The following is an 11,953-nucleotide window of genomic DNA, read 5'->3' as shown; positions in this document are numbered from 1 at the left end:
GGGTTAGGCATTCATGACCTTGAGGTTAAGAATAGGGCTCTCCTTGGCAAATGGTTGTTGAAGTGTTGACCGAAGATGGTGTATGGCAAACCCTCCTTAGGAGAAAATATGTGGGTTCAAAGGCGATATCCCAGGTATACTGGAAGCCTGGGGACTCTCATTTTTGGGAGGGATTAATGGCAACGAAGAAATATTTCTTCCGCCATGGGTCCTTCTCAATTAAGAATGGCTCAGAAATTAGATTCTGGGAGGATAAATGGTTAGGTAATGCTACTTTCCGGGAACAATATCCAGCTTTATACAATATTGTACGTCACAAGGGTGATACTATTGCCAAGGTTTTGGAATCATTTCCGCCAAATGTGACGTTCAGAAGGAATTTAATTGGACCTAGACTCCAATCGTGGAACATACTACTTCAACGATTAACCACAGTATAGTTGTCACAGGGGTCCAATTTATTTTGTTGGAATCTATATGGGAATGGGCAATTCTTAGTGGAGTCTATGTATAGAGTTTTGATCCAGTCTGACGTGCCAGTTGATAATGATAAGAAGATCTGGAAGATGAAGATAACCTTATTAAGAGGAATTGGCATGGAAGTGCGCAATGTGTATTTTGTCCGCATGATGAAACAATAAAACATTTGTTCTTCCAATGTAAATTGGCTCGTTCTATATGGTCAGTTATTCAAATAGCTTCTGGCTTGTATCCTCCTTGTAGTGTTGCTAATATATTTGGCAACTGGTTACATGGAATTGATCACAGGTTCAGAGTTCTACTTAGGGTGGGAGCGTTTGTCGTGATTTGGTCGCTTTGGCTATGTAGAAATGATAATTTTTTTAACGATAACAGTACTTTGTTTATGCAGATTATCTACAGATGTACTGGGACGCTTCGTTTATGGCCCTCTCTACAACGAGTGGAGAATCGAGACCTGTTTACGGAGGTGTGTACATGATTGGAGGTTACGGCAAGGGATACTTTTACCCAACATGGGTGGCAGCATGATCTTAGAATTGGGCCACCAACGATTTAGGCGCTATACAAATATACATTTTTCTTTGTATTTCGCCTTCCTATTTTATTTTCGCTTGTCGTGAGGACTTTATTGGGTGTGTGCATCTTATTTATGCAGAGGCCGGGTGTAATACTTAAACTTTTAAGTAATAAAGCACCCTTTTTCGAAAAAATGTGGGTTGGTCTCAAATGAGACTTGGGTCAACAGAAGCAACACGTCAACCGGGTCAGCCCACCTTATTGTCTTATATCTAACGGCAGCTGCAATCTTTGCCGGGCGTTGTTGTAGGACCCGATTTTGTGACGTGGTTTGTCATATAATTTTTGATGAATGTTCGTGTATATGAACATCAAAGTTGTCTTGATATATTTCGGCAAGATGCACACGTACAAAACCATAAGCAGACGGCTTGATTTTTCACGTACTAGAACTCTCATTAATTCTTACACTAGTTCGATTTCATTAAACCGCTTCTAATTTTAACATCTCATTTGTTCACAAGGCAATGTAAAGCAAGAATTTGGATCGATCCGAAATAGCCATCGGGTCAACGAGGCCGTTGAGTATTCATTATATAGATCGACCCGTGGCCTCTCAAATTGGCCTTAGGGCCACAGGGGCCGGGTCCAAGGCCAGGTCCGGGACATTCTGAATTAATATCAAGTCGATATCAATTATACCTATGCTCATATGTAAGGTGGAGGTGATTCTTTTTTTTGATAAAAGGTGCAAGGAGGGCTAGGATAAAATTAATAAAGCCAAAAAAGGCTAGAATCTTGCATAAGCTTAGAGCATATACAGCCGGACTCCCTAGACGTTTGGACGGACGACCCGATCACTCACAGGTCAAAAAAACCCTGACCTAGACGGTTCCTTCGTACGAGGCCCAAACCCCCGGGCTGACCGACACCCTTCATATACAACTCAAATCTGGGGCGGATTTGGGGAGACACGGGCGTGTATGCCATATTGGATCTAGTCCACGCACGCCAACCCCGACACCATATTTATTTGTCCCCATCCGCTCCCCAAACCAAACCCTAGCCACTCCACTCCACTCTGCTCCATCCCCAAGCTCTCATCCCGCGATTTTCGGTCCTTTTCGGCCTGGCGGGCATCGTATTCGAGTCCTCCATCACCCGATCCGTAGACTAGGAGCTCATCTCATGCAGGCATGAGGAGGAGACGGCCTCCCACATTGCGCTCCGCCGCGCCCACGAGGAGAACGCCCAACAATGGCCGGACTCGATCCAGCGGGAATCCATAGCGTCCGCCCAAATGGTGCTTGGATCTGACTCGAGGTGTGTTGCCACTGCCTCGCCGGAGGTGATGTGGTCTGTCCAGCATCCAAATGCCGTGCTGGAGGCGCAACCATCTCATTGACGCGCTAACTCGAAGGTAAATGCCTTCCATGGCCCGTCCACTGATGCCATGGCGCAGTATGCCCGCCATGCAAGGCAGAGGGCACGAGAGGCCGCGAAATACGCTGGCGAGGCGGAGTCACACGCCGTGGCGCCACTACGGTGACCGGCAACCCCTGGCGCCGTAACCGTGTCATGGTGGATGTGCCGGTCTCCGACCACGACAGATCCATCGCCGACCTCACATCGACCGACGATGTGTAGACCACAACCTCCAACGAGGAAAAGTGTAGGGCATGGAGATGGCGGCACCTCAAGTCTCATTAGCCGGTCCATGGCCCATGTCATACTCTACCTCGTCAGTGACCGCACCTTCACTCCGAGGGGCTCGGCCGGCTGCTGGACATGGGCACACCTGTGGCACTGTCGTAGATTAGATTAGGTTTTACATTGCATGTAATTGTATGGATTTGAGAATTCATAATTGAGGTATCCAGTTATGGAAACTAAAAATTGAAGTGTGTCCGGTTACTATTCACGGACGCGCTCGGACGCGTCAGCGGGCGTTTGAGTGGGCAGATTTGTTGTATCCGGCTGTGGATACTTTGACAAGAACCAGTAGGTGGCTAGAAGAGAGACATCAAGTATCTACGCTCCTGTTCATGACAGGGACTTCTTTGATCTCTGAGAATCATCGTTTTTGCCTCATCGAAATCAGTCCTCTTTCCAAGATGGGCCCACTGCTGCAAAAGAAGGAACCATTTGAAGGAAGGAGATGTTGATCTGGTTATCTCTGAACACATCTTAACTAGGATGTTGGGGTCAGACGCCATGATAAACAGGTTACGGAAGGAAGTGTATAGAGGAGTGTCCAACAACCACTTCGCTAGCCCATTCCAAAAGAAAATTTTCGTTTCGTTTTCGAAGCCCATTCCATAGTTGCGACGCATCGCCCATGGCAGCAAAGAAAGAGGAGGTTGGGAAGTATTTGGCCTTGACAGCGCGCTTGGTAAATTATGGGATGGAGAATGGGAATTTAGATGAGAGAGTTACAACGAGATTAGACATGGGAAGTGTAATTTTAGAACGCTCATAACTGGCGAACGTTTGGCCGGAATGGTGGCACACGCGAATGTTTCATGTGGCATTTCAGTTTTGACGGGGTGACAGGTTCTTCATATCGACATGGCAGTTTCATCAGAGAAGGCATATTTTGTTTAAAACAGCCGTAGTTTGATTTTTGTTCACAACTAAAACTACCATCAAATGTCGTTCGCTTACCACCCCTTTGCCAGCGAACATCGGCTGGTTAACATCACCGTAATTTTATTCTCAACCCCTTGTTTGGTATCTGATGAGTATGACATGTGGAAATTTGAGAGGGGTGTTTATTCCCTTGTTTTGTTAGTAGGAATTCATGCAGAAATAGCTGAGAGATAACAACATAAGTTATGGTGAAGTAACGAGATATTCCCTGTAAGCTTGTTTCCTCTTAATTCCCACTAGTAAAACTAGTAGAACACTCATACGTTGCAACGGGCTACATTAGCGACTTCTCTTTTATCATTAAATCACTCTTCTTTTCTTCTTTTCTCCCCTCTCCCAACTATTTTTTTCTTGAAATGATATGTGAATGGATAAATTTACAACCATACTAAAATATCAAAAGCTAAAGACATATTTATTGAAGAACATCTCTACAACACATTCGCCATAAAAGTCATGGTGTCTGATAGATTGAGATCAAACACGATGGTGACTTACCACCAAATCCCATTTATATTTCAATATGTGGTTGCCCTACCAATGTGTACCACCAAGATATCTCTCCCCATTCCTTCCGCACTATCTCTTAATCTCAAGTGTTGCCTTCTCAAGAAGGCTCCAATGCTCTATTAGCCATCTCGTGAGTTAGTCGTCATTGTTTCTGTTGGTTGCGGCGGCAATGATGAGAAGGAGGAACACCACAAGAGGTTGTTGATATTTTTGATCTCTTAATTGTGGTCTCTGTCGCCTCTCAATGGGGTGTCGTTCATCAACACCACCGCTATAGAAAATAAAAAGATAGAAACTTTGTGTGTTGGGTGGGCTTGAATTTGAAATTATAGCCTTACAGGAGGAAAACTTATACAAAATGTACTACAAAAAATACCATCCTCTCTCTCTCTCTCTCTCACTCTGCATCGCTCCCTCTCTCTCTCCCCTGCAATAACAGCAAATAGTAGCTCTCTCTCTCTCTCTCTCTCTCTCTCTCTCTCTCTTCCTCTCTCCATCCCTCCCTCTCTCCCCCCTGCAATAACAACAAATAGTAGCAGCAACAACAATGTCTCTAGGGCAAATCATGATGATTGCATACAAAAACTTGTTAAGCAAGTTCTTACTAAATATGCGCTTAAAATAAGATGAAAGGTAAATCATGATGATTGCGTACAAAAACTTGATAAATAAGTTCTTAGTAAATATGTGCTTAAAATAAGATGGCAAGTAAAGCATGGTGTTTCGCGTACAATAATTTGTTAAGATTTTAGCGCACCAACATAATAATAGACATGCAGTCACGGGTTAATCTTTTACAATGCCTATACTCCTGTTGCAACACATGGGCAATTATCTAGTTAGCACCAAAGAGTTTGATGTGAAGTGGGCCGCGTTGGGGTGGTTTCCCATCAAACGAACTATTCGCTCATTCCCTGCTCCCATTCGTTCGATCTGGGGAGTGCCCTCCCAGGTGCATATTAGGGCCCTCTATTCATTTCAACATGCAACTATGCATGAAAAAAGGGCCACCTAAGAGCATCTCAAATTGATGAGGTAAAATAGGTGGCTGCTACGAATTAGCCGGATGATTTCCGTATGAAATGATCCTCCTAGCCAACCATCCGATTGGCGCTAGTGATGTTCGATCCCAGGATTCCTGGAGCCCATCTTCGATCCACGGCGCGTCCCCCTCTGCAGCGAAGGTGCATTAGCCCGTCGTCAGTCCATACCCATGCCTCCTCTGAAACACAACGATGGTCCAGCAAAAGCAACGGATGGCATGTGCGCCGGCGACCTTGCAGCCCTCGAGCAGCCGGAGATGCTGCATCTCATGACCTTGTTAAGAAAATGTGGGCGCATCAACCTCGTGGTAACACACCCATTCAACAATGGAACAATCGAATTAGCGCCTTGCGCCGATTCCTTCGTGGATGGGCCAAGCATACTGCTGCATTTACAAAAAAGAAAAACTGCGACTATCTACCTCAATCGATTCCCTTGATAAAATAGCGGAGGTCAGGCCTCTGTCTGCTGTTGAGATTGAGCAAAAAAGCAGTCTAAATGAGCAGATTGCCCGCCTATTACGCGAGGAAGAGATTAAATGGTACCAACGTTGCAAGGCGGATTCGCTTGTGCAAGGTGATGATAATACGAAATACTTTCAAATGCTTGCTAATGGCAGACATAGAAAGAAACGCATATTCGCCCTTGACCAGGAGGAAGGCCGAATTGAGGGGGACACACCACTTAGAACTTTCATTACTAAGTATTACGAGGAGCTTTTTGGACCTTTAGCTGAGACAAATTTTTAGTTGGATGAATCTGTTACTCATGACATCCCTCAAGTTATAGAAGTGGAAAATGAATTCCTAACCTCCCCGTTCATTCGAACCGCGGTGTTTCAAATGGAACACAACAAAGCTCCGGGTCCGGATGGCTTTCCCGCAGAGTTCTACCAATGTTCTTGGGACGTGATTAAGGCAGACTTGGTTCCATTGTTTAACCAACTGCATACTGAAGACCTTGATATTTCTCGTTTAAACTTTGGGGAAATTATCCTATTGCCCAAGATTAAGGAGGCTAATCATATTCAACAATATCGCCCGATTTGCCTTCTGAATGTAAGTTATAAAATCTTTACGAAGGTCGCAACTAATCGGTTGAATGGGGTGGCTGACCATGTCGTAAAGCCCACTCAAACAACATTTATGCAAGGCCGCAACATATTAGATGGAGTGGTCGTCCTGCATGAAACTGTACATGAGCTTCACCGGAAAAAGTTGAATGGTGTCATTCTTAAAATAGATTTTGAAAAAGCCTACGATAAAGTTAAGTGGCCCTTTCTGTTGCAAACTTTGCGCATGAAAGGGTTTTCACCAAAATGGTGTCGTTGGGTAGAGAGCTTTGTTTCTAAAGGCAGTGTGGCCATAAAAGTTAATGATGACGTTGGCAACTATTTTCAGACAAGGAAGGGGCTTCGCCAAGGGGACCCTGCCTCTCCTATTTTGTTTAACATTGTGGCCGACATGCTAGCTACCCTTGTTGAGCGGGCTAAGCTGGACGGCCAAATCAGTGGTGTCATTCCACACTTGGTAGAAGATGGTCTATCTATTCTACAATATGCGGATGACACTATCCTTTTCTTGGATCGCGATCTAGACAAGGCAAGAAATCTCAAGTTACTCTTATGTGCTTTTCAGGAACTTTTTGGTCTCAAAATAAATTTTCATAAGAGTGAACTCCTTTGCTTTGGCGATGCTGCAGAATCAGCACCTGAGTATGCTGGGATTTTTGGATGTCAGCTCGGGCAGTTTCTGATTCGATATCTGGGTATTCCCATACACTATCAGCGTTTAACAATCGCTGAGTGGAAGCATGTGGAAGAGAGACTTGAAAAATGTCTAGCCAGTTGGAAGGCCAAACTCTTGTCTTACGGGGGACGTTTGATCTTGATCAATTCTGTCCTAAGCAACATGGTTCTATATATGTTGTCTTTCTTCCACCTACCGAAAGGGGTTCTTCAACGACTAGACTATTTTAGATCCAGATTTTTTTGGCAGTGCGATAATGAATCCAAGAAATATTGACTGGCTAGGTGGAGCATATTATGCAGACCTAAAAGTCAAGGGGGCTGGGAATTCAAGATCTTGAGATAAAAATTTTTGCTCTTCTCAGCAAGTGAGTTTACAAACTACTCTCTGAGAATGGGGTATGGCAGGAAATCATTCGCAGCAAGTATGTGGGATCCAATGCCATTTCTCAAGTTCATTAGAAACCCGGGGATTCACATTTTTGGAGTGGCGTGATGAAGGCCAAGGAATTCTTTTTCCAATTTGGGACCTTCTCGGTTAGGGATGGTGCTCAGGTTCGATTCTGGGAAGACGCCTGGCTAGGGAACAACCCACTAATGGTGCAATATTCGAGCTTGTACAGGATTGTCAGACATAAATTTGTCACGATCAAACAAGTTTTAGGACAACAAAACCCTGATATTTCTTTCCGTAGAGACCTTCTTGGCCCTCGCCTGGCAGCATGGAATGAATTACTCACTCGTCTAGAGGACATTCAACTGTCAGGTGAGCCGGACGTCTTTCGATGGAACTTGCATCAGAATGGCAAGTTTTCGGTCAAATCCATGTATGATGCAATGGTTCATTGTGATGTTCCAGTTGATAATAGGAAATTGTGAAAGCTCAAAATTCCTCTAAGAGTGAAGATTTTCCTCTGGTTTCTACATAGAGGTGTCATCCTAACTAGAGATAATCTGGCATGATGAAAGTGGTATGGTTCGAAGACATGTGTCTTTTGCCAACATGACGAGACTATTAGACCCTTATTCTTTGAGTGAAAATTCGCTCGGGCAGTTTGGGCCATAGTTCAAGTAGCTTCTAATTTATACCCACCACGTAGTGCACGGAATATGTTCGACAACTGGTTGCGGGGTATTGATAAATAATTTTCTGCATATATTCTTGTGGGAGCGGCGGCCTTCTACTGGGCACTATGGCTTACCAGGAATGATGTGATCTTTAATAACAAATGTGTCTCATCTCCTATGGAGGTTATTCATGTCTGTACACGATGGCTCCGTACTTGGTCTATCCTACAGAGGCTGGAGGACATGGACCTTTTTATGGTGGCGTCTACACGGCTGGAGCGTTCGGCCAGGGAGGTTTTCTACCCCCATGAATGACGGTGTGATCTACGGATAGGATCTACCGCACCTTAGCCTCGACATGATTTTTTTGCTTCGCTTTGTACCAAACTATTTTTGTTCTTAGGACACTCTCGACTTTCTGGCTGTGTGCATCTAGCTATGCAGAGGCCGGGCTTTCTTTCGATGCGATTTTATCACCTCGATATATCTATTCAATGAAATGTCCTTTATCGGAAAAAAGCTCCAAAAATAGTTGCCGGCAACGCGCTGTATCACAGTGCCGAGACTCACCGGGGCCCTGCACCATGGTAGCACCGAGGGCTGCAAATAAAGCTTCAACACAGCACCGACGACACCCAGGCGAAGCTCCACTGCAGCTCCATGGGAGCACCGTCGACGCCTGGTGAAACTCCATTGCAGCCCAACGACGCTCCATTGCAGCTCTGGTGCAGCTTCAATGCAGCCGCGACGAAGCTCCAACATCCCCGACGATGCTCTATTGCAGCCGCGGCAAAGCTTCATTGCAACCGCGACAAAGCTCCAACACCCTAACGGTGCTCCATTGAAGCCGCGGTGGAACTCCGTTGACCCTCCATTGCAGCCCTGGCGCACTCATTGCAGCACCAGCGATGACGGTTGATGCCGCGACACAGCAGGCGGCGGCCATGGCGAAAGCTGCGACACAAAGCATGACAACGACGGCAGAAGCTACCATATAGCGCAGGGATGCTGCGATGCAGCTCCGGTGGCGCTTCAATGCAGCCTCGGCGGCGCGAGGATGCATCAGGCAACGGTCGACGGGCGTCACCTCCTCTGCTTCGGTGCTCCTGCTTGCTTTTCCTCTGCAGCTTGATGAAGGACAGAAGGGAAGGGGAAAAGAATCGGGTGGAGGATACACTTCATGGGAGAAGATAAGGTGGAATCGATTGGAGCGGTGGGCGGGGCCACAGCAACACGTGGTGCACAGGGAGAGCGGCTTACGGGAGAGAGTTTCCATCCGGCTTATTTTAAACATTTTCCGGTAAAATATGGTTGATGCTCAAAAAACAGTTTTTTTAGAGCATTTGGACCCAAAAAACTGCTCCAACAGATGATGTATTTGCATGCAGTGCTGCATTTTTTTTGGCTACCCCATATATTGGCCCCAAGTGCTGCATATTTGCAACACTCTAACCGGCTGCCATAAAATACAAATGCAACTGCGCGCAACCCAACTGCCAAGGGAAAACTTCCCGCCGCCCTGCTAACCGCCCAATCGACTTGCGGCGTCGGGCCCTGCTTTGCGTTGGCGCCGTCGCAAGGAGCAGATCCGACCGACACCGACCATTCCCGCCGCCCGTCAGATATCCCCTTTTTCCCTTGTTCCTTGTCCCTCCATCGTCATGCGCTGATCTGCACTACGTGTTCCTGCCATGGCCACAGCAACCGCGCAACTCTGCGTGGCAGGACGGCCTCACCGGACCTCCACCTATGCTTCTCCTTGTCCTATCTCCCCTAGCTGCATGTGCTCCTTCACCCGAGCCAAAACAGCTCTTCCGATGCAGGGCCTTTTGGCCATGGCCGTGGCCGTGCCTCAGCCTGGACGGCACGAGCGGGCTTTGCGGCCCGCTCGTGGCCCGTTTAGGACCGGCCCGTACGGTCCAGGCCCGATAGGAAAATATGCCGGTCCGAGCCCAGCAAAACAGACCAAAAAAAGTTCGGTCCGGTCCGATCTTTAACCGGGCCGACCGAGCGGACCGATGGCGCAAGGCCCATAAACTATGTAACAGATCGAGGCCCCGAGCCCCCGAGCCGAGCAACCCCCTCCCCCCTCGTTCCATTCGCCCTCCTCGCTCGATTCCTTCTGCAAACAGAGGCAGTGCCTCCTCCTCTGTTCTATCCCTAACCCTAACCCTAAGGCGACGACGCTGTTGCCCGCGGCTCAGCCTGACCCGTGGCCTCTCCCTTCACCGACGGCGCCATCTCATCCGAGTCCGAGCTGGAGGAGCACGTGTACATCGGGGAGGCAGCAAGGCCAGCACGCCGTCGGTCCGTCCTTCCCTGGTTCCTCACCGAGCGCCACGAAGAGGAAGAGGTAATCTTTCTCTAACCTGTACCATTGGATGTGGACTTACGATTGAGGGAGGCTGCTGCAGATGGTACATGCATAACATGCCTGGGAATTGTGCATGAGAGGATTGAGTTGTAGCACTGAAAGATGCATTCCCAGGATTTGGCATATAGGCACCAGGTGTTGCTTGACCTGATAAGTTGTGAGGAGATAATTAGTCAAGAGTTTCAGGAGATGTAGTGAAGGAGAAGGGGAATGAAGTACTAGTAATCAATAGGCACCTTTTCCCCACTGTGCTTGTGAACCATCAACAGACTATGATAGCTTTTTTGGTTTACTATACTTTGGTAAGTGCTTGCAACCTTTAATTGCTTTTAGAACTTAACCTATGCTGAGCGGTATCAATAGCCCCTTACAACCTGATGCTGCTGCTATGTTTCAGATTTCGTAAGAAATCTGTTAATCTTTACTGGTCAATTGACTACTAATTTAAGGGCGATAGGTAGTTTATCCAGGTTTATGTGGTAATAGTTAGTTACAGCTCCAGTCCTTGCAATACATTTATGTCTTATTGAGTGATGTTAATGGATGAAGGGGATTATGTGCTGTTTTTTTGTAGATAATGGTCAGGAGATAATTATGTTAATTTGCACTAGTACTAGATGATTTTCTATGCTACAAAAAGAAGAAGATGAATTTTTTGCACTTGATTGATGTACTGACTGCAGATATTATGTGCTCTTTTTTGTAGATAATGGTGAAGGAGAAGGGGAATGAGAAGGGAAAGGGTGCTGGTAAGGAGAATGCGAAGGCGAAGGCAAAGGAGAAGAGCGTGAATTACCTAATTAGGCAAGATTCGGCGCTGCCTCCGCCGGTTCCGAGGAAGAAGAAGAAGCCTAAGGTGCAGATTAGGAAGGCGAAAGACTTTCCCAATGCCCCAGTGGGAGAGTTGATTTGTAGGTTAAAAAAACACCCTCCACCTCCTCCGCATCTCCCCGACCGCACCGGTGCCGGCGTGCGTGCCGCGGAAGCCGCTGCCTCTGGCTCCGCAACCTGCTCCGAGTTGCCTCATGCACCTACTATTGTAAGTTTGATTTACTTGATGCTTAATGTAGCCATATTTCCATATAACCATATAGGTGTTGTTTGCTTATTTGTGTGCTCATGTGTGTTAGGTGGTAGAAGACGAGGAGGAGGAGGAGGAGGACGAGGAGAAGGACGATGAGGAATATGAGGAGCAGAATCTGTTTATAGTCCCACCACAAGCGAGTGCTGATATGTCGGATGATGATACATCAGAAGGGTATAAGGAATCAGCTGATGAACTAGAAGGTGACACTATGTCCGAGGAATCACTTGTGCATGTTGTTTCTGAAGGAAATATGCCCTAGAGGCAATAATAAAGTTATTATTTATTTCCTTATATCATGATAAATGTTTATTATTCATGCTAGAATTGTATTAACCGGAAACATAATACATGTGTGAATACATAGACAAACAGAGTGTCACTAGTATACCTCTACTTGACTAGCTCATTAATCAAAGATGGTTATGTTTCCTAACCATGAACAAAAGAGTTGTTATTTGATTAATGGGATCACATC

Source organism: Triticum aestivum, chromosome 2A (assembly GCF_018294505.1).
Source record: "Triticum aestivum cultivar Chinese Spring chromosome 2A, IWGSC CS RefSeq v2.1, whole genome shotgun sequence".
Classification (NCBI taxonomy): Eukaryota; Viridiplantae; Streptophyta; class Magnoliopsida; order Poales; family Poaceae; genus Triticum; species Triticum aestivum.
This window is presented reverse-complemented; position numbering follows the sequence as displayed.